This window comes from Enhydra lutris, unplaced genomic scaffold (genome assembly GCF_002288905.1).
Source record: "Enhydra lutris kenyoni isolate GAN:26980312 unplaced genomic scaffold, ASM228890v2 scaffoldscaffold24, whole genome shotgun sequence".
Taxonomy (NCBI): domain Eukaryota; kingdom Metazoa; phylum Chordata; class Mammalia; order Carnivora; family Mustelidae; genus Enhydra; species Enhydra lutris.
Genome location: NW_019154108.1, coordinates 30,439,902 through 30,453,824, shown reverse-complemented (window position 1 = coordinate 30,453,824; position 13,923 = coordinate 30,439,902).

Here is a 13,923-nt window from a genome sequence, read left to right as displayed (position 1 = left end):
CTGAAGACTGAGACCGTCAAGTGTGCAAGCTTGCAGTTTAAGAGCCTGCCCTGTGCCTGCATTGCTCTGAATGATGGAGGGGAGGAGACTCTGACTCGACTTGACTTCTCCACCATGCAACCCGGCTCATGTGTTGCTGAGGTCCGCAGCATGTCCCCGGGGGGAAAACACGGCACATTTTCTGGGCATTGGTGGTCTCCATGAACAGACCACGGAGAATTCAAAACTCATATACGCTGTTAAAAACTTTAACCTTGGGGCTCCTGGGTGGCACAGTCATTAAGCATCTGCCTTTGGCTCGGGTCATGATACTAGGGTCCTGGCATCAAGCCCCACGTTGGGCTCCATGCTCAGTGGGGTATCTGCTTCTCCCTCTTCCACTCCCTCTGCTTGTGTTCCCTCTCTCATTCTCTGTCAAATAAATAAATAAAATCTTTTAAAACACACACACAGGGGCGCCTGGGTGGCTCAGTGGGTTAAATCCTCTGCCTTCAGCTCAGGTCATGATCCCAGGGTCCTGGGATCGAGCCCCACATCCGGCTCTCCGCTTGGTGGGGAGTCTGCTTCCCCCTCTCTCTCTCTGCCTGCCTCTCTGCCTACTTGTGATCTCTCTCTCTGTCAAATAAATAATAAAATCTTAAAAAAAAAAATAAAAAAAAATAAAACACACACACACATTACCTTTAAAGACATGGGTCTGAGTCACGTGAGTCTCTGGTCCCGGATGCTTCTGGTCCATCTGCTATGTACCTACCTTCCCTGGGCACTTACCAAGTGCTGCAAGAATTCAGGGGACAGAGGGAGCATTTCTGGCCGTGGGCAGTCACTGAGTGACCTCGGGGTCCTGTAGGGAGACAGCACAGGAGATGAGTCTCCAAGGACCGAGAGTTTTTGTTAGGGAGAGTTTGGTGGGTCTGCGTTGGGTGTGTGGGGGACTTGTCAGGTGAGGGGTGGTGTGAGTCCCAGCTCCAGGGTGGAAATGACAACCAGAGAGGGGACCAGTGTGGGCAAGCTGTGGCACAGTGAGGGAGGAGGAGATCTGCATTGCGAGTGGGAACCAGTGGGCAGGAGCCAACTTTCATCTACCCTGATGAGAGACCAGGGAGGTCGGTCAGCCACCCCTCATCCCAGATGCCTCCGAGGCACCGGGGCAGAACTTTGGGGCCTGCTGGGACCCCGCCAGCAGAGTTTCTGAATCAGGAGATCTCCCGTGGAGCCCAAGAAATCTGTTCAAGGATTTTTGTTTTTAAAACACTGCAATGGAAGCTGATGGCAACAGCCCACTTTGTAATGTAGTCGACCTTGGATTGAGGACTCAGGGGGGTGGCCATGAGGTGGGAGAGGGGGTCCGCTTGAAAGGCTCTGTGAAGGAGCAAGGAGGACGTGAGGTGATGTCAGGCCTGTCGGAAACCCCAGCTGCGGGCCCGGAGTGGAGCCCACATCCCATCCAGCAGGTAGAAAGGAGTTCTCCCGAGCTTTAGCAAAGGAGAAATTTTCACAGGGTGGAGATCACGCGCAGAGAACACAGTTTTGGGTGAGGGTGGCTTCCTGAGGGGGATGGAAGAGGTCTCCTGGGTGGACTGTCCCATTGGGCCACTCCTCCGTGACTGGTTCAAGCTTCCTGGGGCCAGGAGGCTGGAAACTGCTTTGCTGGTGGTGTCAGGCTGCATGGCTCCATGCGGGGCCCGTTTGAACAGACTGCTCCCCACTCTCCGTGCCCCTCCCCAATCAGCCATTGCTGGGCTCCCCCACTCACTGGTGACTGCGTGAACCTCATTAACAGCCTTTTCCGGGGAGATAATTCCACAGGATACGTGGTTATTTGAGCTCTTTGTGGACAGTTTTTCAAAAGGATATTTTTGCATGCTATTATAGCTGACATTACCATCATCATTATGTTTTTAAAAGCTATTTTATTGCAATCTCCAACTTCTGTTTTGTCTGATTCTTTCTTTTGAAAAAGAGTTCTACTGTGCAGAGCAAAGGCATTAGGAAAAAAATTCTCAAGTTTCTGTTGCAGAGAGACACGTAATGCCCCTATAGACCTAATCCCCCTGTACCTCTGATTTGTCCTTGACTGTCCCCGGAATAACGGGCGACTCCTGGACAGTGCGAGACCCGGTGTTATGTAAGACAGCAAGGGACTGCTTGATCTCCAACAAACTGGATTTAAGTCTCGTTTGGGCACCAGAAGAAAATTACCCAGTTCTATCACAAACCCTCACTGCTGGGGCAGACAATGTTTCATTAAAAGGCAGAGAAAAAGTGCTGATATGCACCCTTCCTGTTTGGGAAGCTGATCCTTTTGTCATGGAACAAAGAAAGGCTGGTAAAAATATTCACTCTGCAGTCATCAGGATGGCAGAACTCGAATCTGATGAACAGGCGTATTTATCATTTGTCATGATGTTTTGGCTACATGAGTCAGCATTATGACTTGCAGTGATCGATTTGAAAAGATGAGGCCGTTCTTGGTCCTGAGATGTGTTTCTTGGGAATATTCCTACTTTGAGGACTGGTGTTGACTATGTGGAGCTCTTGGCCTTCATGCAAGAGAAGAACATGGGAGTCTCAGAAATGTCAGTGTGGGTTGGCCAGCGTGAGGTCTGTGAGGGAGGGACTGAGCCAGGGCCACATGTAGGAATGGGAAGGACATGGCAACTGCTGGCGTCAGCCTCAAAGGTCAGGGAGGAACCCCTAGAAAAGCTAGTGTTGGGGAGGAACAATTTTACTCTACCCTTCAGAGTTTCTTCTGGTTGGTCTGAGAATCACATTGACATGAGACAGATTAACAGCAGCAAATCAAATTTAATTTTGCGCCTACTGGAACCCCACATACAGAGAGGTTCAAAGACAGAAGAGGTAAACTGAGCCACATGTGCTGTCTTGAACTAAGGATGGATAGGGGCCTGGGGCCTCTCCAAGTGGAGGACCGCCATCCACAGGGCACTGTTTGGTAACGAAATGTCTGCTCTGTCATTCAGATGGGTCACTTGGATAAAATTGATCTCTAGTAATAATTCTGATTCTGGGAAAGACCCACAATTTACATCCCTCTAGGTAGTCAGGGGAGGGGCAGAAGTTTCTCCTGAGTCTGCTGCATCCTGATTGCCCTTACCCCAGATAGTCCACATGCCAAAGTGGCACATTTGGAGAGACTTGCTCTGAACCCCTTCACTGGCTTCCCCAGTCGTCTGTCACAGGCCAGTAAGGCGTTACTCCATCCGAACAACCCCAGAAGCAAGCTCTGTCTTCAGCCTGTATCACTTCCCTCCGTTTTCTTCCTGTTAAATCCCAACTTGGCGTCATCAGAGGCTTACCTCTCTGGCCTCATCTCCCACCCCCACTGGCCACACAGGGGTCCTCCGCCTCCAGGAGATGCCCTCGCTGTCATGCCTCCATGCCTTCGGTCCTTTGCCCTTTGCTTATAATGCCTTTCCTGCACATGTGCCTCGATCAAAATCCTACTCACTTATTTTCCAAGGCCTGACTCAATGTCACCTCTATCAGGAAGCCTTCCAGATCTCCCCAGTCATTCAACACACATAGAACAAGTGTCCTCCATATGCCAGGTGCCATGCTTATGAGAATAAAGATGGGCAAGACATGGTCCCTTCAGGGGTCCCGTATGGGATTCCTTAGGCAGTGAATATGTGTGCCAGCTACTGGTGGCATGAAATCACAATATAGTTCTTTCGTTGCTGAAAGTCCCCATTCCTGGTGGTCCCATAGCTGTGTGTCTGATCCATCAGTGTCTCAGTGAACAGTGGGCATAACGAGGGACAAAAGCACTCAGCTCTAAACATCATAGTTGGGTATTTTGCAAGATTTTATTTATTTATTTATTTGACAGAGAGAGAGAGAGAGCTAGAGAGAGAGGGAGAGAGAGAGAGCATGAACAGGGGGAGCAACAGAGGGAGAGGGAGAAGCATACTCTCCACCAAGCTGGGAGACCTGGGATCATGACTTGAGCCGAAGGCAGATGCTTAACTACTGAGCCACCCAGGTGCCCTGGTTATTTTGAATCTATAATCAGGCAGTAGTCTTGAAAGACAGACTTTGTGGGAAGAGAAAAGGGCTTTCTAGAGACTTTATGTGTTCTCCTTTCATAGTGAGAGACAACTGGGCCAACACAAGTCATGGGCTTTTTACTGAGCCTAGAGAGAACTCCAGATACAGATCTGATATAGGAACGTTCTTACATGAACAAGGAAAGTCCTTCCCTCCTCCCCAGTGCTGGGGGAGGAACAGGGCAGTGTGATGTTGTGGTTTGTAATAGAAATATGCATATTTGGTTTTCATTCAATTTCTAAGGGATTTTCTAAGGGATAAGAGCAATGGGACCATCTTTTGCTTTAATATTTGATTTTTATCCTCAGTTTCTGGAAAGGCTTGAGAGATATAAAGGTGAAGTGGGTGCCTTCTTATTCGTAAGAAGCCCCTTTCAACCATACTTGAGTTTATGCTAATGAGGTGACTTTTTGTAAACCCCTAAGCAACCTTAGGCTGGGGGCTGGTTGCCCAGGGTGGGCACTGTGTGACTAGAGGGGTGGAACTGTTAGTCCCACTCCTGACCTCCTGGGAGAGTGATCTGGCTGGAGATTGAGTTCAATTGCCAATGGCCAATGCTGTAATCAATCGTGCCTATGTAATGAAGCCTCCACAAAAATCCAGAAGGATGAGCTTCAGAGGGCTTCCAGGTTCTTGCACAGATGTTCACATCTGTGCTCCTCCAAACTCCTTGGGGACAGAAGCTCCTGTGTTGGAGATCTTTCTAGACTCAGCCTATGTATTTCTTCATCTGGCTGCTCATTTGAATCCTTGTCATAATCTTGTAACCTGTTAAGACTTTGCCTGAAACAATCTTTTCTGTTGCTCATAACTTCTTGCCCCACCCTCCTGCCTATAAAAACCTTCCATTTTGTAAACTCCCCAGAGGTCCCTCTACTTGCTGGGTGGGGTGCTGCCAGGTTTGTGAGCTCATTGATAAAGCCGGTTGGATCTTCAGATGTACTCAGCTGAACTTTGATTTTTAACAACAGCCTGTGGGTCAGGAGGAAGGCTAACAGCCTGCACTTGTGTTTGGAGTCTGAAATGGGGGCGGGGTCTCGAGGGACAGAGCCTAGAACCTGTGGGGTCTGACACCACCTCCCGGGAGACAGTGTCAGAATTGAGTTAATTGTAGGACATGCAGCTGGTGTTGCAGAAACTGCTTGACGTGGGGGACAGCCTCCCATCTGGAGAGGGAAGTTGACGATCTATCTATGAACGATCTGCTGCTCTGTGTGGGATGAGCATTGGAACCTCCAAGGGGCTCTCATGACACCTGATGATCTGGGGACTTTGGGGACTTGTGAGCAAGTCCTCTGCTTCCCTGGGAAGCTGCTGCCTGCTGAGAGAAAGTCTGGCTTTTGGCACGTGGGGAGACACAGGATGGAGGCAGAGGTGGGGTGATGCCACTGCAGACCAAGGAGGGCTGGGAGTCACTAGAGGCTGGAAGGGGCCAGGGGCGGGGAGTCCTCTTATAGAGACTGTGAGGGGGTGTGCCCCTGCTGACCACCCTGGCCCTGTGCTTCAGACTTCCTGCCCGCAGAACCCTGAGAAAATTCATTTCTGTAGTTCTAAGGCCCCCAGTCTTTGGGACTTCATGAGATGAACACTGTGTGGGAGCGCTAGGCAGGGCTGGCACTTTGGGCCATATTTCTGGTTGTCCACGCTCTGCACACTACCTTGGGTCCTGCAATCTCTGTGGGCCGGGTAGGGGTGCAGTCGTGAAGAAGGAGCCAGGGGTGGGGACCAGGGAGGCCACAGAGGAAGGCCAGCCACCTAGGACCTCAGCCCTGGGGCACAGCAGCCCAGGACACTGGTGGGACCAGCCACGGCGGGGACATCCGTGTCCAGAAGAGGTCAGGGGACAGCCTGTGGATCATAGGCCCATGTGGGGTGCTATCAAGACAGGACGTGTGCCCCTGCACGTGTCCCCCTTCCATGTGAGAAGGAAGCGGCTGTGTGGCCAGAGCCCCTCTGGAAACAGGATATAGACCTTTTGAACTTGGAAAGTGAGTGAATATTTACCTGAAAGCAACATTTCCAGCCACCAAAAGCCTGAGGCTAAGGCTCCTGGAAAAACCTGGGAGTGTGCGTGTTGTCACTGGGGATAGAGCACAAGAAAAGACTGGTTATAGAAAATGTATTTATAGTTTTTGCATATTTGAGTTTTAGAATATAAAGTCTGCTCTACCCTTCAATATTTACCATATTCTGTGTTTTTTCCCTCCCATGTTTGCTTCCTCCATTAAACTGTGAACTCTCCACAGGTAGAGATGGTGTTCTGCCTTTTGGGATATCTGTGTCCCTGAGACCTAACGGGACAGCCCTGACACACAGTCTGGTCTCATCAACTGTCTGTTGCCTGAATGACAATGTTCAAAGTGTCACTGGCTGGCTCAGTCGGTGGAGCGTGTGACTCCTGATTTCGGAGTTGTGAGTTTGAACCCCACGTGGAGCGTGAAGATTATCTAAAAATAAAAAATCTTAAAAAAAAATGTATAAGTAGCATTTCCTCTCATTTTCGCTCAATATCTTTCTTTCAAGTTTTATTTATTTTTTTTTCAGTTTTGTTGAGCGATCACTGACATATCGCACTCTGGGAGTCCAACATGGGCAACAGAAGATGTGATATAGGTACAATGCCATGAAATGGTCATTACAAGGAGATTGGTTAACACTGATCATAGTTACAATTTGCCACAGAGTTAGTTTTTCTTCTCATGATGAGAACTTTGAAGATTCATTCTCTTAGCAACTTCCGAATCTACAACACAATGCTGTTAATTATACTCCCTAAGCCGTGTATGCTTCCCCAGGACTTCTTATCTTGAAACTGTAAGTTTGTATCTTTGGACCCCATCCCTCACTTTTTTTTTTCAAATTTTAAACAGTGTCCAGGCTTTCTTAGGGCCTTTGCCTTGGATGCACACTCGGCAAGATCATGAGGACTGGGGTGCAGGCCCAGGCTCCAGAAGGAGCCGGGAGGACAGCAGTGGCTCTAGGGAGTACTTCTGTATGAGTTCCTTTTTGGGACCTCGGCTAGCACAGGACTGTGGCCCTGTGGCAGGGTCTTCTGCATCTGTCAGTACGTCAGAGGTGAAGGAGAGGGATTTTTCAGAAACAGCGTAGTTTCTAGTAGGATCTTTGCTGCTACTTTGGCAAAAAAAAAAAAAAAAAAAATTTAAAACTCCTGTAGTGTAAATTAATTCAGATGTAAATAACCATTCAGACAACCACGGAATTTGACAAGCAGGGGTGTCTGCCAACATGTCCCGAGTAATTAACTTGATTTTTGCACTTTTTTTTTTTTTTCATTTTGCTGGCAGCACCAGGAAAAACTTACTTAGTTCTTACTCTGAGTTGATGATGCTGATTCTAGGAGTCAGAAGAAGACTTGGGGGTTTGGGTGGCTGCTTCTCAGGCTCTGAAGCCTGCTGGCCCAACCTGCTGGCCCGAGAGGCTTGCTTGGTCAGTTCAGAAGCTCTGTTAGCATCAAGCCTTGGGCCACCCCACCTGCTTCTCCCTGGCCCACCTTTGTTTGGAGCCATCACAAGGGCCGTATGATGACTCTCCGCCTCCCAGATCCCCCCTTGGGATCCATTCAGAGGTCTGGGCTCTGAGATGAAAGGCTGGAAGGCAACTCTTACTGCTCAGGAGACCTGTCTGGGTCTGCTGTCACCTCGCCTTGGCCAGACGATCAGGTTGTTGACTGTTCCCGGGCACAAGCTCCGTGCGCTGCTATGCACGGTGGGGTTCCCAGCCACTCCGTGCTCTCCTCCTCTTTGAGGCCCTAGGAAGGGATGATGTGGTGACATCATTACTGTACGTCCACATTTGAATCAGAATAACTGCTCGGTCTTCTCAGGTGAGACTGAGTGTCCGGGTTAAATGAGAAATAATTCCCGTTAACTTCCTATGTGCAAGCAAAATGGATCTCAGCCTGGCTGAGCTGCAGGCCTCGGTCTCTTCTCTAAGCCAGCTCTCGGAGGGGTGGGTCGAGTCTGCTTTCTCCAAGAACTGTTCTTTGACATTTGGACACCTTTATTCTATTTTTATTTTAATTTTTAAAAAAGATTTTATTTTATTTATTTGACAAACAGAGATCACAAGTAGGCAGAGAGGCAGGCAGAGAGAGAGAGAGGAGGAAGCAGGCTCCCCGCTGAGCAGAGAGTCCAATGTGGGGCCTGATCCAAGGAACCCAGGACCATGACCTGAGCCAAAGCAGAGGCTTCAACCCACTGAGCCATCCAGGTGCCCCTTTTTGGACACTTTTTAAAAAAATATTTATTTATTTAAAAGAGAGAAGGAGAGCAAATGCGGGGAGTGGCAGGGGGAGAGAGGGTCTCGAGCAGACTCCATGCTGAGCACGGAACCTGGTGTGGTGCTTGATCTCACGACCCCAAGATCATGACTTGATCTGAAACGAAGAGTCGTCCGCTTAACCGACCGTGCCATCAAGGGGCCTCTGACATTGAGATGCTTTTCTCTCTGAGGACAGCTCTGATGCTCAAAGTGAGCTTTTGCTTCAAACTTGAGTTTCAGGAAGGAAGAGAATTTTTAAGCCAGAATACACACACAACTACCACAAGCCCGAGAAGGACAAGACAGGACAGAGCCGGTGCTCACCGCGTCTCTGGCACCCTTGCCTCCTGCTGGGGCTCTGGCGGGGGCTTACTGGTGGGACCTCACTGTGCGGTGTGGAGGTTTGAGGGTCACAGTTTATCAGCATATGTGTTTCAATGGTAGACCATGAATAAATGTCTGTTGAGATGAAATTCCTTCTAACCCTACATGAGGTGTTCGGATTATTGGTTTCTTTGGGCTGCTTTGCCTCCATAACTCCCTGCCCTTGCCCTATGACCACTCTGCATCTTAACCGTGAGCGTGGGGCTGCATGTGCCCCTGTCTCCCCGGCACAGCCCTTGGCCCTTCCTCGTCACACCTGCTCCCAGGGGAGGGGCCCGAGGGGACTCCTGGCCTCTGTGTCTGCAGCCTGCTAGGGCTTTGGTTCTCTGTTTACGAGTGGTGGGTTTCCACGGAAGACTTAGAGGGTCTTGCTACAGAAACAGCTCCTCCCCTGCAGTTACATGTGCCGAGACGTGATGCGGGGGGGGGGGGCTGGAAAAGGCAGGACTCTGACTTCACCTGAAGCTGTTTCGTTTGGTTTAGGCCTTGGCATTCAAGGCCTGTTATGCTTCCCATCTCGCTCTGTTAGCCCAACAGTTCTGTTCCGTGATCTGCGAAAGAACACGCATGTTGGCACCCTGCGCCCCTTTCCTTCCCTGAGTCCTGCCTGTGCTTCCAGCTGTGGCTGAAGGGACAGCTCCTCCATAAAGTTCCTCCTCTATTTCAAGTCGTGTATAATGTGCAGGATTAGTCCAGGCCCTCTGTGAGGTGAGGGGTTTCGGAACCAGCTGTGTGGTCAGATCGCCTGGGTTTGAATCCTGGCCCCTCTGTCTACCAGCTGTGTTTCCCTGGCAAAGTTAACTAACTTCTCTACCGCTGAGCCTTACAAATGGCGTAGGGGACAGGTTTGGTCTCAGCGCGTGGAGGTGGGTTTCTTGGAGGCCCATTTCAAAGGATCAGGGGAGGACACAGATTAATCAGGCCTGCCCATCTTGACACCCACTCCCTGTCCTGTACACCAGAATGCAAAAGATGGCGTGGTTCCAACTGGAGAACTTCTGTTTTTAGGCCCCGCGTATCAAGCTATAAGATAGCCCATTTGTGGGGCACCTGGCTGGCTCAGTTGGTTGAGCGTCTGTCTTCAGCTCAGGTCATGATCTCAGGGTCCTGGGATCGAACCCTGCCTCGGACTCCCTGCTCAGTGGAGAGTTCGCTTCTCCCTCTGCCCCTCCTCCACCTCCCCTGACTCGTGCCCACTCTCTCTCTCTCTCTCTCAAATGCATAAATAAAATCTTAAAAAACCCACAAGCCCATTTGTGCTGTCAAAGGCTTAGCTGCTAAGTGTCTTTGCATCCCTAGGTCTCCCTGTCTTAGAAATCAGGCTTCCAAGTCGGACAGATTTGAACATGAATCCTAGTTGACCCTACAGTCTCCTGTGTGACCTTAGGCAAGCGCTCCACCTCTCCAGAGTCTCTGGTTTCCCGCCGGTGAAAGGGAGATGCTGATACGATACACACACGGCAGAGTGAGAGGATAAAGGGAGACAAGGTGCGGCAAGTGCTGGCCCCAGGGCCTGGTGCCTGGAAGCAGTTGGCACTGACTATGAATAACCACGATGTAGGGGCGCCTGGTGGCTCCCTCGGTTACGTGTTCGACTCTTGATCTCATCTCAGGTTTGGATCTCAGGGTGGTGAGTTCACGCCCAGCATGGAGCCTACTTAAGAAGTAACCAGAGTTCACAAACCCGCTCTCCCAGACACTTAACGGTTGTTGTCCTTCTCTGCTGGGGTCACCGTGACGGGTGGTGCTCATTCAGATGCAGCTGTGGGGACTTCCTCAATCCTGCGTGTGCAGGGGGGGGGTGTTGTGCCTGATCATGCCTGTGCATGTGTGTATGTGTGCACACACACAGTACGTGTATGTGTGCATATACATGGGCGTGTGTCATGCGTGCACACACGTGTGTGCGTGTGCAGACACTGATCTAAGCAACACTTTCAGAAACCCTTCACACAAACTGAGAATACAGTTTGTATTCTGATAACTGATGAAGGGACTCACAGCTTTCTGAGCCCAAGTTCTAGGGGAGCAGAGAGGGCGTGGATAAGGCTGCAGAACCTGGCCAGAAGAGAGGCCTCTTGGGGCCCATGGGAGTTGGGGTTTGGGGAGGGGGGTGGGAATGGAAAGGAAATCACGACAGTGATACTCAGACTGTAAAATTAGGCCCAACATTCATCTTGAGAGTTACAGACTCATTCCCTGTGAGGCTAGACCTTATAGCCTCAGATTTTCTGCAGGACCCCTGAGACCGTCCCTCAGAATGGCACAGCGCTCCCAGCGTGGGGAGGCAGGGGGAGATTTGTCACATATGACCCCAAAGCCTGAGTCCTCAAGTTTCCTATCCGAATTCTCAAGTAGAACAAAACAAGAGGCGGTACAGTGGGCTCATGTCAATAGTCACCCTGCCCCAGACCCCAGAGACTTCCTGCCCTGTGTGTCTGGAAAGGGATCTGGGTCGGGGGGGGGGGGGGGGCGGGGGGAATTAGGGCAAATGGGAATTATGGGATCTGGAGGCACACCTTATCTAAACTATAGGAGCATTTGCTTTGCTGGACACTTTCCCTTTCTAGAAGCTGTGAGTTCTGTCCACAGTGGGCTCAACATTAAAAAGGTCTGTTGGTGAATAAAGGACTTTGGCAATTATCACTGCACAACCAGCAACCCCCAACCCCAGCGGCTTGAAACAGCAGCTAGTTTTTAATCTGTTCGTGACTGAGCTCTGGGCTGAGCTCCGCTGGTCTCTGCTCCACGTGGTGTTGGGAGCATTTATCAAGGGTTTGGGGCTAGAAGAGCCAAGGTCTTCCCCAGTGCAGCGGCTGAGCCCCATGACCAGAGACTGGGGACCAGTGGGGCCTCTCTGTCCTCAAGGAACGTATTTCCTGAGTCGCATTGACTTACTAATTTTTGATCGCCTTCAATCCATGGAGCTTTGCAAATGTAGTTTCACAAAGTAACAATATTTAATCAACGGAAAATTCACTGAGCTTCTTACTTGTGTCATCGCTTTAAGTAATTTACTAAGGTATTCGAAGAGCTTTCTTAGGATTTATAATTTGCTTTGTTTCAAGTGGTGTAACATATTTCTTTGTTTCTTTGTAGTTTCTTTGACTTATCCTTAGCTTAATTACTTAATTACTTTATTGAGTGTTGAATTAAATTGATTTAACAGAAACACTTATTTCTTATAAAGTGTGAGAACAGAAATATCATTATTATATATCATTATATATATCATTATGTCATTATATCATATATATCATTATATATAAAAATATCATTATTATTGTTTACTAAAGCTTATTCTCTAAATTCTTTTGTCATTTTCAAAATGTTCACTCTTGTTTTACAGGTTACAGTAAAATCTCCATGCTCTCTCTCGCTCTGTCTCTCAAATAAGTAAATAAATAAAAAACAAAATCTTTAAAAAATAAAAAAATAAAATCTCTAAATTCTTTTTGCATTACAGCATTACAGGCTGCCCATCAAGATTCAGATTTTCTTTCAATTATTAATCTTTACTTTAAACAATTCTATTTATTCATTTGAGAGAGAGAGACAGAGACAGCGCAAGCAGGGGGAGGGGCAGAGGGAGAAGCAGACCCCCAGCTGACCTGGGAGCAGGACGTGGGGCTCGATCCCAGGACCTGGAGATCATGACCTGAGATGAAGGTAGATGCTTAACCATCTGAACCACCCAGGCGCCGCTCTGTTCTTAATCTTTATCCCCAGATTATCATGCCACTGAATTCTGTGTATTTGACGTATGGTATTTGTTGTGGACCCAATTGTGTCTCACCCAAATGCATATGTCAAAGCTTGAACCCTGAACCCCTAGTGAGGGTATATTTGGTGGTGGGGACTATACAGAGGTGGATATCAGTTAAGTGGGGTCACAATGGGGCCATAATCTGATAGCCCTGGTATCCTTGTAAGAAGAGAAGGAGACCCCAGATCCCCCCTCCTCTTTGAATGCATGCACAGAAGAAAGGCATGTGGGGGCACAGCAGGCAGCCTGGGGGAGGGGATCTCACCAGAAACTATATTCCCGGCACCTTGACCTTGGACACCCAGCATCCAGGACTGTGAGAAGATAAAATTCTCTTGTTTGGGCCACCAAAGTCTGTGACATTTTGTTACAGTAGTTGGAGCAGGCTAATACAGTAATAAATAAAAAGCTTATCAAGAAAAAATTTAAAGTGGTTTATTGAATTTACATGCTTGATTGTATCACCCGGGAATAACTGAATACAGTGACTTAATCAATTTTTAAATTTAAATTTAAAACATTTAGATATGCTTCTAAAATGCTGTCTGAAATGCCAGACTTTCTCCCTAACATAGAGATACCAGCCCCGCCCGAACAAAAGATGTCTACGGAAATATTTCTCATTGATGCCATTTTTCTCAAACATTGACAATAACATTCTGTAATTATTTCAGAAATGATTCCTTACAAACTTCAAAGACCACCAAAATTCAATTTAAATTTCTCATTTTAAAATAAATTGTTACTCGGAGGGGGGTGGGAGGGCTGGGGGGGGCTGGGTGATGGACATTGGGGAGGGTATGTGCTGTGGTGAACACTGTGAATTGCGTAAGACTGATGAATCATAGACCTGTACTCCTGAAAAAAATAATGCATTATATGTTAATAAAAATAAAATAAAATAAATTATTACTATGCTTTTATGCAAAACACTGAACTTTCATAGAAAATGAATATTTTACTGTCTTGATTTATAACTTCTCAAATAACTTGTTTTTTCCTTTCATGAGATATATGTTTTCCAATAAGTGGGACGATAGAGATTGCAGTGTATGTTTATATAGGTCGTACTTTCTCTTAAATGGCTGTTGAATAGTTCATGTTTGGAAATGCTCTATCATATTTAAGCAGACGGTGGCTAATGTTCATATTTTCAGGGCATTTTCTTAATATTTTTAGTCATTTTATCAACATTTCAAACATTTAAATTTAGCAGTTCTGTTCTTTCAAGTGCATTATTGTGTGAAACCGATCTCTGGATTGTTTTTCTTATTGAGAATTATAATCATCTTATGAAACCATGAGCTTTGGGAGAATGTGATCTGCCCTTAAACTCAGCACTGTTTGCCTCCCTGGCATCCATGAGATGCTCGTATTTTTGTTAAAAATGCTCAAATTAGGGGCGCCTGGCTAGCTGAGTG